This window comes from Coenobita brevimanus, chromosome 60 (genome assembly GCF_032717465.1).
Source record: "Coenobita brevimanus isolate Jiangsu-jjx chromosome 60, ASM3271746v2, whole genome shotgun sequence".
Taxonomy (NCBI): domain Eukaryota; kingdom Metazoa; phylum Arthropoda; class Malacostraca; order Decapoda; family Coenobitidae; genus Coenobita; species Coenobita brevimanus.
In genome coordinates this window covers 12,338,330-12,362,620 of record NC_137013.1, presented here as the reverse complement: position 1 = coordinate 12,362,620, position 24,291 = coordinate 12,338,330, and positions in this window count along the sequence as shown.

Sequence of the window (24,291 nt, the reverse complement as noted above, 5' to 3'; positions counted from 1 at the left end):
ATGACACATTCAGGTTTCCAAACACGACGCCTGCTCTCGCTATGGTAATCAACAGAATCAGTACGGTGCATCAAGGGGCGGTGAACCGTGGACAAGAGGCTTACTTCTCTGTTGTGGTTCCACATTGTTGCAAGGATGTTGTTTGCTTTGAAGAAGACAACCTCACTCCTTGCAAGTTTCCGCCCTACCTTGACCATGTGACGCGGTTCACCTTTACAGTTCCACATACTCCCGTTTCATGTCTGTGAAGATAACGAGCGAGAAGAGGGCTAGTGTACCAGTTGTCGAGGTAGAGAACGTGACCACGATGAAGGTAGTCTTGTATCATCGTCTTTACCACTGCTCCAGAAAGTCCTATACTTCGATCTTCTATTATGTCTGTCTGTGCACCGGTGTACAAGACTATGTCTTGCACGTATCCAGTCCTACAGTCACACATAACAAAGATCTTGAACCCAAAACGGTGCCTTTTGCTGGGTATATACTGTCTGAATGAAATATTGCCTCTCCACAACACGAGACTCTGTCTATGACGAGATCTCTATAGGGATAGAATGAGGATCGAAAGGTTTGCCTGAGGTGATCAAAGACCAGCCTAATTCGCCTCATTTTGTCCGTGTTGTTTGTATTTGCAGGGTCATTAGCATCATAAAAATGGAGGCGACTTAGAATTTGTTGAAACCGATTACGGCTCATCACTTGACCAAATATGGGGGTAAACATAACAGGGTCCCTAGTCCAGTAAGCAGGAATTCTATTTTTTCTTATTATACCCATCAAAAGGACAAGGGCAAAAAATAAGAACATTTCTGGAATGGAGACAGGGTAATCATAAATCATTGAATGCCTACTCCTTCTTCCCAATCTTTCACTTTCTAGCCGCTGGCCGCTTGCAAACAGGTTTGTTTGAAGCACGATCTGATCAACGAAGGCCTCACTGAAAAACAGGTGGAAAAAATCCAACCTGCTTGAATTACAGTGAATACCTGGTGCAATGCAGCCAGATCGCCCCTGCTCAGTGAAGGGGTGAATGAGGGGAGAAAAATCACTCCCATCCTCCCAATCCCACGACACAAATCCCTCGTCCCCATCACCGCCTTCGTCTGGGTGGGGAGGAGATCCTGGTTGGGGAGGTTGGGGAGAAGGAGTACGGAGGGCTTCCCCACTGTCACTCCTCTTCCCTCTGCCTTTACCCTTTCCCTTTCCCTTACCCTTACGGCCTTGAGGAACATTAGGGGGCTGTGGGGATGAAATAGTTTGATATTGGGGAGCAGAAGACGTGCTGGGGAGTGGTTCCTCCCCACCTTCCCCCTCCATTACCACACCACGTGCTCTCTCACGCAACCTTGCTCGACCACGTGTTAGGGGATATTGGGGAGCATAAGACGTGCTTTGGAGTGGTTCCTCCCCACCTTCCCCCTCCCTCACAACCCCACGTGATAAGGAACGCACCCGCACTGGCCCACGTGATCCACTCTGCCGCCTCACACTGCGTAGGGAGAGCAATGACTCACCCACCTCACTCTCACTTTCCCTAATCCCAGGAATGTCCATTTCACTCCCCACTCCCTCCACTTCACTTCCTACCGCCCCAAACAGAATGCTTGGCCCATACCTGCTTAGACGACGTGGTGTGCGCTCTGGGCCACGATGCGTAATCACCTCCCGCCCATACCACGTGGCAGCACGTCCCACGTCTCCGTCCTCGTCCTCGTCCTCGTCCTCGACCTCGAATTCGGCTTCCAAGGCACGCTGGGGATAGGGATATGACATACCACGTGCCTTCTTTGCCTCCTGCCCCTCTCTAGCAGCACGGTAAGTCACGTACTGCCGTTTCCTTGGTGACGGAACTTCCTCGTCACTGCTGGTGGTTTCTTCCTCATCTGGCTGCACATAATCTTTGTCCATCTCCTCGTCATCCAGTGGGGAATCACTGTCGCCGGTAAAGGTGTCCAGGGCGACTTGAATTTCGCTCTCAGAGAGACCTCTCTTAGCCATGTCTGAGCAGGACCGTGGCTACCAGGTGAGTGGACGAGCGGCGGGCTAGCGCGGGTCGCGCGGGGTCGCCGAGTGTCCCCGCCTGGTGGCAGGTAGGGGAAGGTCAGGCGAGGGTACGTACCGCAAATCAAGCGCGAAATTTGAAAATTGTCGAAATTATGCACATTGCAATTGCACGACGTACTGGTACGTCGCCGGGACTGGCAAATGCAAATCGTGGTGACGTACCCATACGTCGTCGGGACGGGGCGGGTTAATTCTGTCTCAGAAAAACTCTCCGAGTTAAAAGCTTTAGATATAGCCCACATAAACTTCTTGAATTAGAGGCCTTTCTTTAATTGGATAAAATTGTCTAGATATAGCGAGAATAAGCCATTAATATTCGTCATTTGTTTCAGTCATACATCGTGCAGTTTTCATTCCAAACTGTATACTCTGTTTAATCTGCTTTCTCTTATTCTAAACCATCCATGCCATTCATACATACATACATACAGCACATACCTCCTTCCATGTTTCCATTCTTTTTGACGTGTTGTCCCTTATTCTGATCCATCTATTCCATACTTCCACGCTGTTCAACCTGCCCTCCCTCATTCTGTACCATGAATTCTATAAATATTTTCCATTCCTTCTCACATGCTTTGTCCACTGTTTTCATCATCGCCCTTATCGAATTAATCCTCTACCACTGCGTAAAAAGACCCTGTTCATCACTGATCCGATCAACTTATGTTGGTCTAACTCTTTACTGTATTAGAATTATGTTCATGTATCTTTAAATTATTTGACACAGATCTGTATTTAGCTTTATCTTGTTTAACGTTTTAAGACGGGTATTTTTTCGGCATAGAAGTAACATAGTACACCAAATGTTCATTACCACATATCAAAACATATAACACTCAACACTGCACTACCGTACACCAAGCCACAGTACAGTACATTATATAACACCACGCTACAAAAAATATTCTACACCACACTAAGATTTTCGTTATGTGTGTTTACTTGTAAAAAATAGTACACAAGTCATTATAACAAACCTCACCACACCACACCACACTATAGCTCGCATTACAATACATTTCGAGACAAAAAAAAGAACATTGTGTACACACACACACACACACATACACACACACACACACACACACACACACACACACACATACACACACACACACAAGACAACAGTACAACGGTGCAGTTCATTGAAATATTTTATACCACACCACATCAAACCACCATCTCCAAATCCACACCCTACCATACACCAACTTTCATACACACACCACAGTACCACACCACATTAAACCACACTACACTGCACCACACAGCATCATGCACACCTCATTCATCCCTGCATACTATTTACCCCACAACCCGCTCGATTCAATTTTCACATTCCCTGTCTCATCCCTGTAGCAACAGTAGTAGTACTGGTAGAAGTAGTAGTAGTAGTAGTAGTAGTACCAGCAGTAGAAATGGTGCAGTGTGCAGTAGCATGAGTAATAGTTGCTGTTGTTGTAGCCCTTGGTTCAGATGAAACGTGACCTTGCTGCACTTCAGGCTCAAGTTAACTAATTTCAGCAGTCTACCATCCAACTTGCTGGTGACAGGGAGAGAGCTAAGTGACATTTGTTTGCCCGAGCAGCACACCTTCCTGACTATGTCGGTGCCACAGCATGAAGCGGTTCCTCTCGAACCCTTCAGTTACAAAATACCATGTCAGACTTAAATCACACAAGCAGTCATTTCTATAGTACACTACACAAAACCATATTATATTTCGTTTCACACCTCCCAAACTAGCGTTATCGTCTACCTTCACAGGCAGGGTAGGGCTGGTGGCACAGGGTCCTCCTGGTAGCAATCAAGTGAGTGTACCGACAGCGGTTGTTGCAAACACTTCATGCTCGTCTGCAGAGAAGCACAGATTCGGCCTTAAATTTCACTAATATTCGTGGTCTTAGTACCAGTCTGAATTCCATTCCTTTTTTCCTCCAGTCAATAACCCCTCTAGCTCTGTTCCTCACAGAATGCCAAATCTGTCCCTCTACTGACACTTCATTTTGTTTTCCTGGTTATCATCTCCTCACAAACTTACATAACAAGGGTGACACCTGTTGATATATCAAATCTGTATTTGCAGTTGACACTATTTTGAATTTCATTTAAGCTAATTTTGATTATTCGCTGTATGAACTAAATTATATAAACATGTCCAAGTATGTCTGTGTAGTTTATCGCTTCCCCAGTGCTTCTTCAGAACCCAGCATAATTGACTCCACATCCACATAGTTGACTAACCTTAACCTCACTTATACCACTGAAATTACCGTTTTGGATGATTGTCATGTCCATAATGTAGAATGATTATTGCATTCTGCCAGGATTGATGAAACTGGTCTGAAATGCAAGCTGTCCGCTGAATCATTTAATCTCACACAAATGGTAAAACAACCAACCAGGATATCAGTTAATCATGACCGCAATGCCTATCTCTTGGTCCTATTCCTGACGAACAATCCAGATCAATACAACATGGATGCTTCGACCACAATCTCATCAAAGCCTCATTAGTCAGTTCCCCCAAACCATCCCGTTCTGAACCGGTCAGAGTGACCAAATGGCACTTTGGCAGGGCAGATTGGGATGGATTTAGAAATTATCTTGATGATATTCCATGGCAGTCTTTCTTCTCCAGTGACATCAATTCTACTGTGTCCCACATCAATGACTTAATACAAGATGGTATGGAATTGTTTATATCCAGTTAACAGCTTACTAAAAGATCTAACTTCCCAAAATGGTTTGACAGCTATTGTGTCAGAGCAACGACCTTACAGTCCTTGGCAAATAGCTCTTACTTAGAATAAAAATATTTGAATCCTTTAGTCAATTTAAAATTGCAGGAAACAGTGCAAAAGCAGTAATAAATCTCGCTAAATCAAACTTTCCTCACAACCAAACAACGAAAATATTAAACAGTCCTAATGACAAAAGAATATTCTGGTCACCTCTCAATTTTTTCAATAACAACTTTGACATTACCGATTCCCCCAATAAAATCTCCAAATGGTAATACTATAAACGTAATGACCCGTGTAGTAAAGCAAACATCCTTGTCTGTACACTGCCAGAAATTCTACCTCAGAGGAAGACAGTTACAAACTTCCTGCACTAGAACTTGATTCTCCCAAAACTGCTCCACTTAAAATACTGACTAGATACGTAAAATCCATCCAAGACAATAGACCAACTAACTATGTTCCAGGTCCACGTGGAATTCCTCCAGTTGTTTTGAAAAAGTGTTTGCCAGAACTTGCCCCTGTTCTAGCTAAATTATTCAGACTATCCATGAGTGCTTCTTCATTCCATAATTCTTGGAAAGAAGCCAATATCCACCCAATTCCAAAGATAGGAATTTCCTCTGACCCCTCTGATTACAGACAAATAGCTACCACATCTTATCTTGGTGAAGTATTTGAGACTGTAAGTGATGACCACATGGTTAAACATCCTGAATCCAACGACTTAATTGTTAGTGACAGACAGTATGGTTTTTGCCTCGACATATCCATTGTTGATATACTCAATATCTAACTCATACCACCCATCAGTCAATTGACCAGCATGGAGAAACTCATGCAATAGCCCTTGATATTTCTAAAGCATTTGACAGAGTGTGGTATAAGCATTAACCCGTCACGTCCCGAGCCTTTCCGCACCTATGACATCCCCCAGTCCCGAGCCTTTTTGGAAAAAAATTTTTTCTTATGAAACTTCCGCTTAGGTCGAGAAACTATGGAAAATCTTGAAGAAAGTTGTCTCTGCAGTCTATAAGTGGTCTATACAGGTGCGGTTTCCCCCCGCAGGTATCGTATTCTGTAATGGGCTGGATATGCGTAAACGTTTTCTATGGTAAGGAGTAATGGGACAAACAACACACAACACCTCTACATTTATTGAATTTGTACTAATAAACAATAACAGTAACAATATAATGGATTTCAGACACATATATAGGAAAAATAAGCATTGTACCATCGCGCGAGCATAGCGAGTTAGGTCCGAGTCGTATCATGCTATCTGCTAATTTTCTGTTATGAGTCTACCGATCATTTTCTACTTGTATACTTCTGTTTCAATGACAATTTACTAATTACAACTGTTTGTAAGTGATTTCAGATGTTTTCATTCATTTTGATGACATGCAGCATAAGTTTAGCGCACATCAGCTTAGTAAGCGCACTCGCTATGTCTCGTATTTCAACATACCAAATTGTTTTATCACTTTCTAATTATTTTCCCATTTACATAGAACCTTTCCCCACCACTGTGAAGGTTTTCAATTATTTTCATTCATTACGAGGGCATTTAGCGATATGCTAGCGCCTATTCATGTAGCAACCACGATCTCAAACACTCGTGTTTCATCATCTACTTTATTTATTCACTCCAATTATATTTTCCCACTTACATTACACACGTTTACACCCTCCAATGCACTGTACACACTTACTGCCATTATTTATTCAAGTGAGCGTGAGAATATCGCCTGAAAATACCCTCGCAAGGAATGTTACGTCATACATAATACTCACACACTTATATACTAATTCACGCACACACTTATATACTAATTATTCACTTTATCACTTGCTGACTTTTATTTTGACTAATACGTGCCTTATTCATTCGACTAGGCGTCAGGAAATCTTATCTTTATAGACACGCTATGAATATTTGACTTAGGAAATACATCATCATATACAATAATTTGAACTTATATTATACCAGTAAGAATGTCACATAATAGAAAATATATAATAAGGGGCCGTATTTATTGCACTGAGCGACAGAATATCGCATCAAACAACCCTCTCTATGTAAGTTTCAACTTAGGGCAGATTTATATACTTACACCCAATGTTTGCACTTATGTTCTACCCGTAGGCACTTTATACTAATATTTGGCGATCCACATGACTGATTTTTTCACAGAGCGTCTGTCTGTCGCATTTACATCATAATTTCTGCGTCCTTTCGCAATCACACCATGCTAAAATTGCAGCAACGTGTGGTATTCACTAAAACATGGGTGAATACACAGACCCACGTCACACTGCACGCACTCATAGCGGGTGTCCTTCCTCTGTGTCGTGAGTCGCACCTGGGAATTACTGCACACGTGACACCTGCGCTGGGGCCTAGGTCTGTTGGGCTGGGGCGGGATAGGAGTGGGGGAAATGGCGGGCGGATATTCTCTGGGGAGTGTGGGTAATAGGGGCAGTGCGGGGGCGCTGTTGGGGCCTTTCAACCGCATATTTTGCAAAGATTTCTCGTGTGAGCTCCCTCACAAACCCTTCAAAGGTTTCCTGAACTCCTGTGGTCATGGCGTGAAGGTGGTGGCAATTCAGAGCAGTGATATCTAGCAAGTGAAAGAACAGTTTCTCATACCACTTCATCGTGGTCCTGGCACACTCTACCGTCGATATCATGGAGTCTGACTGGTCCACGAGGCGCATGTTTATATTATAGTCCATGACACATTCAGGTTTCCAAACACGACGCCTGCTCTCGCTATGGTAATCAACAGAATCAGTACGGTGCATCAGGGGCGGTGAACCGTGGACAAGAGGCTTACTTCTCTGTTGTGGTTCCACATTGTTGCAAGGATGTTGTTTGCTTTGAAGAAGACAACCTCACTCCTTGCAAGTTTCCGCCCTACCTTGACCATGTGACGCCGGGTTCACCTTTACAGTTCCACATACTCCCGTTTCATGTCTGTGAAGATAACGAGCGAGAAGAGGGCTAGTGTACCAGTTGTCGAGGTAGAGAACGTGACCACGATGAAGGTAGTCTTGTATCATCGTCTTTACCACTGCTCCAGAAAGTCCTATACTTCGATCTTCTATTATGTCTGTCTGTGCACCGGTGTACAAGACTATGTCTTGCACGTATCCAGTCCTACAGTCACACATAACAAAGATCTTGAACCCAAAACGGTGCCTTTTGCTGGGTATATACTGTCTGAATGAAATATTGCCTCTCCACAACACGAGACTCTCGTCTATGACGAGATCTCTATAGGGATAGAATGAGGATCGAAAGGTTTGCCTGAGGTGATCAAAGACCAGCCTAATTCGCCTCATTTTGTCCGTGTTGTTTGTATTTGCAGGGTCATTAGCATCATAAAAATGGAGGCGACTTAGAATTTGTTGAAACCGATTACGGCTCATCACTTGACCAAATATGGGGGTAAACATAACAGGGTCCCTAGTCCAGTAAGCAGGAATTCTATTTTTCTTATTATACCCATCAAAAGGACAAGGGCAAAAAATAAGAACATTTCTGGAATGGAGACAGGGTAATCATAAATCATTGAATGCCTACTCCTTCTTCCCAATCTTTCACTTTCTAGCCGCTGGCCGCTTGCAAACAGGTTTGTTTGAAGCACGATCTGATCAACGAAGGCCTCACTGAAAAACAGGTGGAAAAAATCCAACCTGCTTGAATTACAGTGAATACCTGGTGCAATGCAGCCAGATCGCCCCTGCTCAGTGAAGGGGTGAATGAGGGGAGAAAATCACTCCCATCCTCCCAATCCCACGACACAAATCCCTCGTCCCCATCACCGCCTTCGTCTGGGTGGGGAGGAGATCCTGGTTGGGGAGGTTGGGGAGAAGGAGTACGGAGGGCTTCCCCACTGTCACTCCTCTTCCCTCTGCCTTTACCCTTTCCCTTTCCCTTACCCTTACGGCCTTGAGGAACATTAGGGGGCTGTGGGGATGAAATAGTTTGATATTGGGGAGCAGAAGACGTGCTGGGGAGTGGTTCCTCCCCACCTTCCCCCTCATTACCACACCACGTGCTCTCTCCCATAACCTTGCTCGACCACGTGTTAGGGGATATTGGGGAGCATAAGACGTGCTTTGGAGTGGTTCCTCCCCACCTTCCCCCTCCCTCACAACCCCACGTGATAAGGAACGCACCCGCACTGGCCCACGTGATCCACTCTGCCGCCTCACACTGCGTAGGGAGAGCAATGACTCACCCACCTCACTCTCACTTTCCCTAATCCCAGGAATGTCCATTTCACTCCCCACTCCCTCCACTTCACTTCCTACCGCCCCAAACAGAATGCTTGGCCCATACCTGCTTAGACGACGTGGTGTGCACTCTGGGCCACGATGCGTAATCACCTCCCGCCCATACCACGTGGCAGCACGTCCCACGTCTCCGTCCTCGTCCTCGTCCTCGTCCTCGACCTCGAATTCGGCTTCCAAGGCACGCTGGGGATAGGGATATGACATACCACGTGCCTTCTTTGCCTCCTGCCCTTCTCTAGCAGCACGGTAAGTCACGTACTGCCGTTTCCTTGGTGACGGAACTTCCTCGTCACTGCTGGTGGTTTCTTCCTCATCTGGCTGCACATAATCTTTGTCCATCTCCTCGTCATCCAGTGGGGAATCACTGTCGCCGGTAAAGGTGTCCAGGGCGACTTGAATTTCGCTCTCTGAGAGACCTCTCTTAGCCATGTCTGAGCAGGACCGTGGCTACCAGGTGAGTGGACGAGCGGCGGGCTAGCGCGGGTCGCGCGGGGTCGCCGAGTGTCCCCGCCTGGTGGCAGGTAGGGGAAGGTCATGCGAGGAGTGCGTACGCAAAATCAAGCGCGAAATTTGAAAATTGTCGAAATTATGCACATTGCAATTGCACGACGTACTGGTACGTCGCCGGGACTGGCAAATGCAAATCGTGGTGACGTACCCATACGTCGTCGGGACGGGGCGGGTTAATACGTCATATGTAATAGTTATAGACATTTAATAATTTTAGGCATTAGTATATGTCTCATAGCACAACAGGAACCACTTGCACCACTTGCTGTGTCCAGTTCTCAGGTGGAGACTACACATCCTCTAGCCAGATTGCAAACACAATGTATGGCAAACATTTTCCAGACAGTAAAGAATTCCATTGTGCAGGAATCACGTGAGGCAACTGGTGAAAGCCGGTTAGCCCATGTGGTGGAAAAATACTAGACTTTACACACATCCCCACCAGGCAGAATATATTCCTGGAAGTTAGGTATAGAAGTCAGAGAGCCAGAGAAAACGATAGAGGGCAGAAGGATGCTCAGGAGATAGGGTTGTCCAGAAGGTTAGCCGTTATGTAACATGACTTTGTCCAGCACACAAACGATAGCTGTGTCACAATAAAGCCCCATAATCCAAAAGTGTCTATCCCTCGCTTACAATACAAGAGTGGCAATGGTGCAGGAGGGACAGAGAAAATAAGTAAACTCACAACAAGATATCCAACGGCTCATGGCTTTATATCAGTAGCATGATTCCCCACATCATCCACATTATCGACACTGGTTCTCACCTACCTACCTGGCTACCTACAAACCTCCATACTTTATTGCATCATTCAGAAGCAGGATTTGCCAGTTATGTAGTGCTAGAGAATTCCCGATATTTCTCATAATTCCGTACTTCCGTTAGGGGTCAGCATTGCCACTTAGCCTGCTGTTTGTGATCGTGGTTATTTTGTAAGTTGTACATTAATTGCTGTGCTCTTTTTCTCTATAATATTTTATTTATGTGATTGTTAAATTATGTAATTTTATCTTAGTTTGTATGCTAAAGAATTTAGAGTGCTTTGCAGTGTAATATGGACATCTCCGAGTTGGCAACTGTTCATTCTCCTACGATGTAGATCAATCTAGAACAATGGAAGTTTATATAAGGATGGGGAAGAGACTGGAGTCATTTTCAGTTCAATTTGAGTGTATATCACTGTCAGTTATTAAAGATTATTATCTCTTTTACTTGTGAAAATAATGAAATGTTGTTAGAAAACAATGAAGTGTTACTGCAGTCTGTGTATCTACGGTGCTTGTGAAAATAGTGAAGTGAAACTGGAAAGCATTAACCCACCCCGTCCCGTCGACGTATGGGTACGTTGCAACGATTTGCATTTGTCAGTCCCGGCGACGTACCGGTACGTCGTGCAATTGCAATGTGCATAATTTCGACAGTTTTCAAAATTCGCGCTTGATTTGCGGTACGTACCCTCGCATGACCTTCCCCTACCTGCCACCAGGCGGGGACACTCGGCGGCCCCGCACGACCCGCGCTAGCCCACCACTCGTCCACTCACCTGGTAGCAACGGTCCTGCTCAGACATGGCTAAGAGAGGTCTCTCAGACAGCGAAATTCAAGTCGCCCTGGACACCTTTACAGGCGACAGTGATTCCCCACTGGATGACGAGGATATAGACAAGGATTATGTGCAGCCAGAGGAGGAAGAAACCACCAGCAGTGAAGAGGAAGTTCCTTCTCCCAGGAAGTGGCAGTACGTGACTTACCGTGCTGCTAGAGAGGGGCAGCAGGCAAAGAAAGCACGTGCAACATCCTATCCCTATCCCCAACATGATATGGAACCAGAATTCGAGGATGAGGATGAGGATGAGGACGAGGACGGAGCCGTGGGACGTGCTGCCACGTGGTATCGACGTGAGGTGATAACTCATCGAGGCCCAGAGCGCACACCATGTCGTACGAGCAGGTATGGGCCTAACATTTTGTTTGGGGAGTTAGGAAGTGCCGTGGAGGGACTGGGGAAAGAAAGGGAAAGTACAGGGAGGATTAGGGAAAGTGAGAGTGACGTGAGTGAGTCATTGCTCTCCCTACGTAGTGTGAGGCGGCAGAGTGGATCACGTGGGCCAGTGCGGGTGCGTTCCTTATCACGTGGGGTTGTGAGGGAGGGGGAAGGTGGGGAGGAACCACTCCCAAGCACGTCTTATGCTCCCCATTATCCCCTAACACGTGGTCGAGCTAGGGTGCGTGAGAAAGCACGTGGTGTTGTCATGGAGGGGGAAGGTGGGGAGGAACCACTTCCCAGCACGTCTTCTGCTCCCCAATATTCCCCTATTTCATCCCCACAGCCCCCTAATGTTCCTCAAGGCCGTAAGGGTAAGGGAAAGGGAAAGGGTAAAGGCAGAGGGAAGAGGAGTGACAGTTGGGAAGCCCTCTGCACTCCTTCTCCCCCACCTCCCCAACCAGGATCTCCTCTCCACCTAGACGAAGGCGGTGATGGGGATGATGGGGACGAGGGATTTGTGTCGTGGAATTGGGAAAATGGGAGTGATTTTTCTCCCCTCATTCACCCCTTCACTGAGCAGGGGCGATCTGGCTGCGTTGCTCCAGGAATTCACTGTAATTCCACCAGGTTGGATTTGTTCCACCTGTTTTTCAGTGAGGCATTTGTGGACCAGATTGTATACCAAATCAACCTGTTTGCAAGCACCCAGCGCCTAGAGAGTGAAAGATTGGGAACAAGGAGTAGGCATTCTATCATCTATGATTACCCTGTCTCCCTTCCAGAAATGTTCTTATTTTTTGCCCTGGTCCTTTTGATGGGTATTATACGAAAGAACAGAATTCCGGCTTACTGGACAAGGGACCCTGTTATGTTTACCCCAGTATTTGGTCAAGTGATGAGCCGTAATCGGTTTCAACAAATTCTAAGTCGCCTCCATTTCTATGATGCTCATGATCCTGCAAATGCAAACAACACTGATAAAATGAGGCGAATTAGGTTGATCTTTGATCACCTCAGGCAAACCTTTCATTCCTCATTCTATCCCTATAGAGACCTCGTCATAGACGAGAGTCTCGTGTTGTGGAGAGGCAATATTTCAATTAGGCAGTATATACTCAGCAAAAGACACCGTTTTGGGTTCAAGATCTTTGTTATGTGCGACTGTAGGACTGGATACGTGCAAGATATAGTCTTGTACACCGGTGCACAGACAGACATAATAGAAGATCGGAGTACTGGACTGTCGGGAGCAGTGGTAAAGACGATGATAGAAGACTACCTTCATCGTGGTCACGTTCTCTACCTAGACAATTGGTACACTAGCCCTCTTCTTGCTCGTTATCTTCACAAGCATGAAACGGGAGTCTGTGGAACCGTAAAGGTGAACCGGCGTCACATGGCCAAGGTAGGGCGGAAACTTGCAAGGAATGAGGTTGTCTTCTTCAAAGCCAACAACATCCTTGCAACTGTGTGGAACCACAACACAGAAGTAAGCCTCTTGTCCACGGTTCACCGCCCCTTGATGCACCGTACTGATTCCGTAGATTACCGTAGCGAGAACAGGCGTCGTGTTTGGAAACCTGAGTGTGTCATGGATTATAATATAAACATGCGCCTCGTGGACCAGTCAGACTCCATGATATCGACGGTAGAGTGTGCCAGGACCACGATGAAGTGGTATAAGAAACTGTTCTTTCACTTGCTAGATATCACTGCTCTGAATTGCCACCACCTTCACGCCATGACAACAGGAGTTCAGGAAACCTTTGAAGGGTTTGTGAGGGAGCTCACAAGAGAAATCTTTGCACGGTATGCTGTTGAAAGGCCCCAACATCGCACCTGCACTGCCCCTATTGCCCAAACTCCCCTGAGAATATCCGGCCGCCATATCCCTACTCCTATCCCTCCCCAGCCAAACAGACCTAAGCCCCAACGCAGGTGTCAGGTGTGCAGTAATTCCCAGGTGAGACTCACGACACAGAGGAAGGACACCTGCTATGAGTGCGTGCATTGTGATGTGGGTCTGTATTCACCCATGTTTCAGTGAATATCACACGTTGATGCAATTCTAATATGGTGTGATTGCGAAAGGACGCAGAAATTATGAGGTAAATGCGACAGACAGACGCTCAGTGAAATTATCAGTCATGTTGATCTCCAAATATTAGTATAAAGTGCATACGGGTAGAACATAAATGCAAAAATTGTATGTAAGTATATAAATATGCCGTAAGTGGAAACTTACATAGCGAGGGTTTTATGATGCGATATTCTATCGCTCAGTGCAATAAATACGGCCCGTAATTATATAATTATTATTATTGGAAATGCTTACGGGTATAATATAAGTTCAAATTATTGTAAGTGCTTAAATATATTCTAAGTCAAATATTCATAGCGTGTGTATAGAGATGCGATTTCCTGACGCTCAGTTGAATGAATAAGGCACGTATTAGTGAAAATAGAAGTCAACAAGTGGTAAAGTGTGTAATATATGTGAAGAATTAGTATATAAGTGTGTGAGTATTATGTTGGTCGAAACATTCATTGCGAGGGTATTTTCATGCGATATTCTCACGCTCACTTGAATAAATAATGCCAGTAGGTATGTACAGTGCAGTATAGGGGTGTAAACGTGTGTAATGTAAGTGGGAAATAATAATTGGAGTGAATAAATAAAGTAGATGATGAAACACGAGTGTTTGAGATCGTGGTTGCTACGTGAATATGCGCTAGCATATCGCTAAATGCCCTAGTAATGAATGAAAATAATTGAAAACCTTCACAGTGGTGGAGGAAACGTTCTATGTAAAGGGGATAATAATTGGAACGTGATAAAACAATTTGGTATGTTGAAATACGAGTCATAGCGAGTGCGCTTACTAAGCTGATGTGCGCTAGACTTATGCTTCATGTCATCATAATGAATGAAAACATCTGAAAACACTTACAAAGAGTTGTAACTGGTAAAATGTCATTGAAACAGAAGTATACAAGTAGATAAAATGATAGGTTGACTGATACAAGACACTTAGCATATAGCATGTTACGACTCGGACCAAACTCGGTATGCTCGCGCGATGGTACAATGCTTATTTTTCATATATATGTGTCTGAAATCCATTATATTGTTACTGTTATTGTTTATTAGTTCAAATTCAATAAATATAGTGGTGTTGTGTGTTGTTTTTCCCATTATTCCTTACCATAGAAAACGTAAGCGCATATCACGTCCATTACCGAACACCACACCTGGCTCGGGGGACCTCACCTGAATGGACCACTTCTAGACCGCGGGAACCACTTTCTTTGTGATTTTCCTTCGTTTCTCGATTTAAGCGGAAGTTTTAGCCAAAAAAAAATTTTTCCAAAAAGGCTCGGGACTGGGGGATGTCATAGGTGCAGAAAACCTCGGGACGTGACGGGTTAAGTGTAATTACTTGAAAAATAAAGCAAGTAAACTTAAGAAACAAGTGTTATTTTCGCCTCAGCTGATCTGTGCTGTACACCGAAAGGCTGACCATAGGAAGAACAACTCACTAGGCAACGTCCTTCCTATGCTGAACTACTACTGATGGAGCCTGTGGCAATGTAGCACAGGGATGTACCGCTGGTGTCAGGAGTGTGGATTTTTAGAAAGTGCTGCAGTGAGTTTAATCTTCAACATGGAGCAAGGGGGTGTGCAAACAATACCCCGGGCTGGGCAGGAGGATGAGGTGTTGTTGGCTGCAATCATGAAGCTATCACAAGCACAAACTGTCCAACTACAAACACAAAATGAAGGACTACAGGCACGGAATGAAGGACAGAAAGAACTCAAAGAACACTTACAAGCACAGGCTGAAGGACAGAAAGAACTCAAAGAACAATTGCAAGTGCAGAGTGAACAACTAGAGGCACAACGAAAAGAACAAAAAAGAACGATATGAACAACTTCAAGAGGCATTACAGGAGCTACAGAGGAAATTACAACTGACGATGCAAGGACAGCTAGGTGTGGTCATGGGAGAAATGAAAGAAGAACAGCAACAGCTTTAGGAGGAACTAGATGCCAAGATAGAGCAGCAGAAGTATGTGGTAAGCAGTAATGTGATGGAGTCCAAACAGCATGTAAATGACCAGTTGAAGTATGTAGACGGCCATTTGAAGATAATTTGTGAGAGAACTGAAGCTGCAGAGAAATATTGCACTGCTGAGCCTCAGGTTAGCATACAGGGAGCATATAAAGAAAAAAAAAAAAACGGACACTGTATGGTGGATGTTGATGAATCCCAAGCATCTACAGATAGCCTTAAAGGGTTGAATAATCAGAATGCATAAGTTTTAAGTCATGGACTTAATTATGATGCCCCAGTTTTTAGGCCCGAAACCAGTGAAGTGCATGGATATAATGAGGGTCCAATTTAAAAGAAACTTCAGGAATTTGATGGTAGAGTATCTTGGGAAGCTTACCAAGCACAATTTGAGTTACCTGTACTTGCTGATCAGAATGGTAGCTTGCTACTAGCCTTAAAGGTGCCGCAATGGTAATTCTGAGCCATATGTCACTGATGGAAAGGAACAGTTATCAGTCCTTAGTAGATGTGCTGGAGCACAGATACAGGACCAGGTATCAAAATGAGGTTTACTGAGCACGTTTCCGGACCCGTGTATGGACACGAGGCAAATCCCTACAGCAGCTTGCTCATGACCTGGAGAGTATGGCATACAAGGCATACTCTGGAGCAGCACTTAACCTGTTGGCTATTCTTCTGAGTGACCAGTTTATCGATGCTCCGGACAGTGCAGAGTTGAGGTTCAAGTGAAGCAGACAAACCCAGAAGCATGCAAGAAGCACTAGCCAGGAGTCTAGAAATTGACTCCTATGTCAAGTCCAGTATGTCCACTTTTCAAGCAGGTTGTAGTGCAGGATTCAATGCAAGAAAGGGGCAGGTACATGAAGCAGAAAAATTTGAAGGAAGATGCTGGCACTGTGAAAAGCCAGGACATAGGAAAGAGGACTATTACAAGTGGAACAGGTAACAGGAGAAGACTAGAGGAGGTTGCTGGTTCTGTGGGAAGCTGGGACACAAGAAGGATGATTGTTACAAATGGAAGAAGGAGCAAGAACAGCGTAGTGCAAGGAAGTCTACAATTATAGCAAAAGCGTGTTGGACATGTAGTGAGCTGGGACACTTCAGTTCTGAGTGTCCGAAGATGCAGAACAGAACGAAGCAGAAAACTAGTGGAGGCTGGTGTTAAGGGGCAACCACCAGCCGGCTTTTCCAAAGTAGCCACACCACTGAGAAAATACAAGAGATCTACAATCAACAGTGTGGAAATTGATGGAAGAATAGATGGAAAGAAGTGTTCCCTGTTGACTGATTCGGCCTCAGAGCAGACTTACGTGAGATCTGATGTTTTATATCATTGGTGTCTGCCTGAGTCATGAGAACAATTGTGTGGCTTAACTGGGCATCGCACACAACTGAGGGGGCCCCTGGATGTCCGGACTGAAGTGCCAGGGCAAAAGCCCATGCTTCCAGTTTATATGGCCGACATGGAGGATCCTTGCCCTCTTCGCCTGGACTATCTCATGTTCTATGGATGTGCGCTGGACTTCTGCTCCATGAAGTTGAAGGTTCAAGGAAACTCAGTTCCTGTCTCAGGAGTGAGACATATAAATTCTGGTGGTGAGGTGAAAGTGCTCCGCACTAGAGGTGAGAGTGCTCTGCACTACAGTTATACCCCCAAAATCAGAACTATTGCTCCAGTGCAAGGTAAGTGGTTCTTTTGACAGTTGTATAGGGGTAATGAAGCCTGATGTATGGTGCAAGATGAAGGCCGGAGAGATGGTGGGGAGAACTTTGGTGGAAACATGTGCAGCTGAAGCACCAGTTGTGGAGGCCAATTTCTCCCATGAACCACAGAAGATCAGCGAGTGAGAAATTGTGGGACTGTGCCAGGTGGTGGACCATGAGTGGCATCAGAGGAAGGCCCATAAAAGGAGCGTATTCAAGGAAGATGGGTATCTGCCAAACAACTTACAAGGCCTATTTTCAAGGAGTTTCCAATGTCTGGATGACTCACAAGTGCTGACGAAGTTTTCTGATGTCTTCTCCACTGGAGACCTAGGCCTTGGTTGCACTGATCTAGCTGAGCATAGTATAGTAAACTCACCCCGAACACATTCTTGCCGAAAGTGCTCACAATTATTCGCGGTAAGTGCTGAGATATGTATAAGACAATGTAAGATTAAAGAAAAATTATGAAAACTATAAATTTCCGCAAGAGAGGCCTTTAAAAGGACAAAGCCTCGAACATCAGTGCAGCAGCACTAAGCATGGTTTGTTTTGATTACATGATCGTGTCCTGCTTCTCTACAGTACAGTATTTGTAAGTTAAATATTTACATTACTGTTCTGGTAAGTTTATTTGCAAGTGACAGTACTATTAAATAACGTTAAAGAAAGAAATTGAGTCTCATAAGCAGTTTACCTGATAGGCATCGGAATATTTCCTTTTTTATTTGTTTGTTAAATATTTGCTGTACTGCTTTTCCACAGTACTATTTTTGTAAGTTAAATATTTACTGTTCTATGTACTTGTAGGTTAAAGCACTTAAATAAAGTTAAAGCATTAAATAATGCCTTGTAACCAGTTAACCTGATTTATATGGTTACCCATGATCTTGGTCAAGTCAGTTCACCGTCAGACAATTCCTCGTTAAAACATGGACGATTCCTCGTCAGGACATTTCGCACCTTGGACGAATCCTCGTCATTCTATAAATATACTTATTATTAATTAATACTTTTATAAATATACTAATTACTAATCAATCAATACTTTAATAATTATATTTCAGGGGGATCCATCAAAGTCTGTTCAATAGCACATGCTTTGGATATTATTTATTAGTTGCACCTTTAGCCAGTAATTAACTTGTTTCTTCCTCGATGTAGTCGCGTTTGAATTATATTTTAGTGTCCCCCATACCTGTCTTCATTAACCCCTAAAGCGCGGGGTTGTTTTGGCTTGTCTTGCGTGTCTCGGGGGAATATTTGCGCTCCGACAGACTCTCTAAAAATATTTGCCAAAAATCAGTTATTAGTCCTAGAATATTAAAATTAAATATGCATATGGCACATACCTTCAGCTTTCTCCTGGGATGTTTGTTGAGCCTTCATCGAGTACCGTAGGACTTGTGGAGACCTCTGAAGTTGGGTAACGAAGTCTCCACTTTACACTTCCTGACAACCCGTAATATGATTACCACAGCCTGATATTATCACTAGAAACACTATTCTATGATTTTCAAATAGTTTGGAATCCATACTCCAAAGAAAAAACACTGTGAAAACAATGAAAATTACTAGCGCGTATGACCTTCCCACTTGCGCTCGTTCGCCGCTGGTGTTCTGTCATTTATTATTCATAAAAACACTCACACTTTATATTTCTGTTACTATATAACACTTATATATATCTGCAGTCTTTATCCATAAGTTTCCTTCAGTAATAGTAGTTTATTGTCACTGTAGGCATTCAATTTCTCTTTCAGTAAAATAGGTAGCATTCACTTTCTCGTCCTGTATACTAGTGTTGAGAACGAATCTGTCACTTTCACTTTCATAACTCCCAGTATTCATACATGCTACAGTGAAACTTTCACTTTCATTACTCCTAGTATATATACTCGTATTCTTATATTACTACTCATTTACATTTCTATTTACATTCTGTATTTTATTTACATTATTTACATTTCTATTTTATTTACACTGTGTTATGCACTGTCGCTTGCAGTAACTTATAAAACTTTTTTCCACTGTTCGCTTATATTTACATTCATTGCTTTCACTTGCCGTTTACACATTATTTACATTTCCACTTGCTCTGTTTTACTCACCAGAAAGATCGTAGTCACTATCCATCATTTTCATTGATAAATTAGCCAGTTCACGTTCCACAGCAGTCACTTAGCCCTTTACCCCTTTCCACACGAGGTTTAGTAGGGGGTAGAGGTCACAGGGCCCTTTGCATGGGGCTAAAAAGCGGCGGAATTGGACAGGCGCGAATCCGACGTGGTTTCACCTTGAAAGACAACAGTAAACTGAATACAGTGTGATGGCCTAGGGGGAGTGCAATGCTGCCAATGTCAGCGTGGTGACAGCTGCTAAAATATACGCTATGAAATGATTGGCAGGAAATCTGGACAATACATAATAAATTAGGTAGTTTCAGGTGAATGTAATATCACTTAGGCTTCTCCCTTCCTTTCTTATATATAATTTTTTTACGAGAATAGATTATACAGCATATTTCAAGGGGAAATAAACAGCGAAAATTAGCAAACGAGTGCACGTGAGGTGTTGTCAGGTGATAATTAGCCAATTCCAGGTGTATGGCACTATCACTTACCTTATTTCTTTTTTGTATATATTATTTGGTATATGAAGAGGGCATAGGGCTTATTTCAATGGATGAAATCAGTGGAAAATTCCAGGGAGGATTTACTTAGTGCACCACAGCCGAGCAGGCGAGAGGAGAGGGTAACGGAGGGGAGGTAGGGAAGGGAGTCAAGAACGTGAAGAAATGGCTAAATTGTCAACAATGGATGGGAGTACAGATGAGATTAGGAGTGCTGACTAGTGTTGGACATTGGCAGTACTGATAGATGATACAAGCCACCACTTGAAAGCCCAGCGAATTCAAAATAACACAGAATCACAAAAGTGATGCTCCGCAGTAAGATCCCTTGCTCCCAAGCGTCACGAAAGTGACGCTCCCCAGTTAAGGGGTTAATGACGGTGAATTGTCTTGTTATTGTTGTGACGGTCCTGAAACCAATCTGCGTAGGATTTGTTGCCTTGTGTTCACGTATTTGTGTGTTGAAGTTTTGCTGTGCAGTACTGTATTTGTAAAAAATAACATTGAAAAACCTTCTAACCACTTAAAGTGCTTCATATTGATTACCAATGGTAGATAACAGCAAAACACCACATTTAGGGGGTCTAGGGAGCAAAATAAGGAGTAGTTAAAACTTACGTGGTTTTGCACCGAACGCGCCACGTTAGGAACAAAACCCACATGTTAGGGGCGAGCTGGCTGTATACTCACCTGGCATCACTGTCCGATTAAACAGCCAGTGTGGAGGATGGCGCCAGCCCAACGGCAAGAAATGGAGAAAGTGATGGAGAATCTCCAAAGTCAAGGAGTGATAGAAAAGTCCAGCAGTCCTTAGGCATCAGTAGTGGTTCTGGTAAAGAAGAAGGATACTCAATAAGATGTGTAGATTATCGAGCCCTGAATGATGTGACAGTGAAGGATGCATACCCCTTGCAAAGAACTGATGACACCTTGGATGCTCTGTCGGGTGCCAAGTGGTTCTCCACCCTAGACATAATGGCAGGATATCATCAGGTCAAGGCTGCAGGGAAGGACATTCAGAGAACAGACTTTTCATACAGGCGGGGTTTATGGCAGTTTAAAGTGATGCCATTTGGCCTGTGCAATGTCTCAGCTACTTTTGAACATCTTAAGGATCGTGTACATGAAGGCTTGCACTGGCAGACAGCTCTCATTTATCTGGACAATGTAATTGTGTTTGGACGAACTTTCGACGAGGAATTTGAGAGGCCATCGGAGATGTTGAACAGGATCCGAGCAGTGCACCTCAACCTGAACCCCAAGAAGTGCTACTTCTTACAGAAGGAAGTGAAGTACCTGGGACACATTGTAGGTGAGAGCAACGTCCGTACTGACCCAAAGAAGGTGGCAGCTATGGAAACCTGGCCAGTTCCAACTTGTGTGAAAGAGCTACAGAGTTTCTTGGGCTTGTTTCTACTATTGGCATTTTGTTAAGGACTTTGCAACAATAGCTGCACCTCTTGACAAGCTGATGGGGAAGAGGCAGAAATATCCATCGACAACACTGATTCAGAAAGCATTCAACAAACTCAACCGTGTGTTGGCCAGTGCTCCAGTATTGCATAACCTGATCAGACGCAGCCATTTATCTTGGACTGTGACACTAATGACCATGGAATAGGTGGAGCCCTGTCACAGAAGAAGGATGACAAGGAGTATGACATGTAGAGGTGTAAGGTATGTAGGAGGATTACTGGGCTTTGAAAGCAGACTGTGAAGCCTATGCCCAGAGTTGAACACATTAAAAAAAAAAAAAAATGTGGTGGCGTACTACAGTAAGAAGCTCAGCCTACCAGAGCAGAACTACTGTGTAACCCATAAGGAGCTCTGGGCAGTGATGAAGAGCCTTGATTTCTTCCATCCTTACTTTTATGGGTCCAACTTCATCATCAGGACAGACCATGCAGCACTGAAGTTGCTGAAGATGTTAAAGGATCCAGAAGGACAACTGGTACGCTGGCTTGGGAAGGTGGACCAGCACTATTATGAAGTCCAGCACTGTCCTGGGAGGGAAAATGGCAATGGTAACACCCTGAATCATCAGGCTTGTGACCCAGAGTGCCGAGAGTGTAGTATCAGCATCCTCTTGCAAGTATTACAATGTTGTTGTTGTTATTATTATTATTATTATTATTTGCAGCAATTGAGTGCAGTTTAGTTATCTTTTTGTTTGATTGTATTTCTTTTGTTTTGCAAGTTTGTTCCCAGACTTTAGTGTGATTACTCAGGATCTTATCAGTTTTTTTTTCCCCTCATTCTTTTGTGTTTTCATTATCTCATTGTAAATACTGTAATTATTATTAACTTGTATTAGGTACATTTTTCATTGTGTATATTTTGCCCTTGCTAACGTCAGCTAATAATATAATTTTATTTATTGTCGAGCCTGCGTTGCGATATTGGAGTTAGTTTTTTTTTTTATTATTATTATTTTTCATCACTTAACCATTTGTTCATTTCCCTTTCCATTTTTTTTTTTACACAGTCAGATTATCTTCTGTTGCATACTCCCATCTCGTAACATATAAATTGGCTTTGCCTTGCCAGGATAATACCCTGATATTGTGATTATTATTGTGTCATTGCAGTGTGTCATCATGGAGAGTAGAACTAGGGACGCTGTTAAAGAATATGTTGATGTACAGCAGGTAAAGCGCGATCATGAGTATAGGATGTTGCAACTTAAACTAAAAGAGGAGAATCGGATGTTACAGCTTTAACTACAGCTTCAGAGGAGAAAGAAGAGGAGGAGAATAGGACGTTACAGCTTCAGCCACAGCTTCATAGGGAGAAGAAGGAGAAGGAGAATAGTAGAGTACAGGAGATAATAAAACTGGAGCAGATGAACCTTGACTATGAAATGCGTATAAATTGCCCAAATGCCCCAACTAATTTTCCCCATTCATTTTCAGAATTTAGAGCAGTTGATCCCATTCGATGAGTGCTTAGTCCTGGAGTTCTTTGATCCATTTGAGAAGATTGCTACAGGTAACAAGTGGCCCAGATATAGCTTGTCATCTCTAGTTCAGACAGTAATAAAAGGTAAAGCGTCATATTGTTATCTTGTGTTGCGTACTCCCATCTCATAACACAGTATGTACGGGACAGACAAACATCTCCCAAACGAGATGCTGGAAGGAGAGCAAATGCCTATCTACAATTGTGATGATTATCCTAAACTTCATTTAAGTAAATTACAAGAAATACACACAAAGTTAAAGATACAATTAACGAGGTCCAAGGAAAAAAATATGGAATCATTTAACCCCTGTAGATCACATTTTTCTGAAGCTATGTTCCACCTCAGCTGCAGTTCAGGGTCAATTTTGCAGCTTCTGCGAAGGTAAATTTTTTCCTACAGATTTGAAGAGCTTTAATTTCCAAATCTGCAATGCCAATCTCAGTCCCCTAGGCCTAATGGTAACTGCAAAACCGCCTGTCAGAGATTATAAAAGTCCCACCTCACACTAAGACAGAAAACAGAAAAACATCGGCTGAAGCCTAGGTTTTGCTATAGAACCTTACCAAACTCAACAAATTCAGTATAAAATATGTTTCTATTGATGAAACTAGGTGTAAGAGTCAACGTAAGGAAAATTGAAAAAGATCCCAACAAAAAAATTCAGCTAAAGGCTAATTTTTGGTAAAGGACCTTACCAAACCATAGAATTTAATGTAAAATATCTTTCCATTGATGAAACTTGATGCAGAAGTCAGGATGAGAGTACAGGAAAAAATGGTAAAAATAAACAGACAGGCCAATTATGACAAGGAAATTATTGCGTGATATTTGGGAAAAAGGATTGGGAGAGAGAAAAAAGGTGGGGTGGGGGGGTCTCTGGTGGGGGTGAGGGGGGATGAGACACACACACAATGTGGAGGAGGTGGCGTGGGGGGTATTATGGTGGGAGGAAACACACACAAAACGATCATAGCAGGGAAACTGCCGAGAAGTAGACTGTAGCACCAGTAGATTAGGGCAGTACTTTCGAGGCAGATGGCATGCTGGTGACAGGGAGAGCTGGAGCTCCCATTCCACCAGCACTCAGGACTTGATCCTGACCATCTACCTTTGCTCAACATTTTCAGTGCTTTCATTTACACAGAGAGTAGGCCAGCATACTCTCTTAATACCTCTACCTCCAACTGTCTGTGCCACACTACATGCACATAAGGTATCACACCTTCTGTTCCCACTCCCTTTAGCAATGGCCGCTGCATCATTACAGGCAATCGAGGTGGTATCTCGGATTGCCACCACCA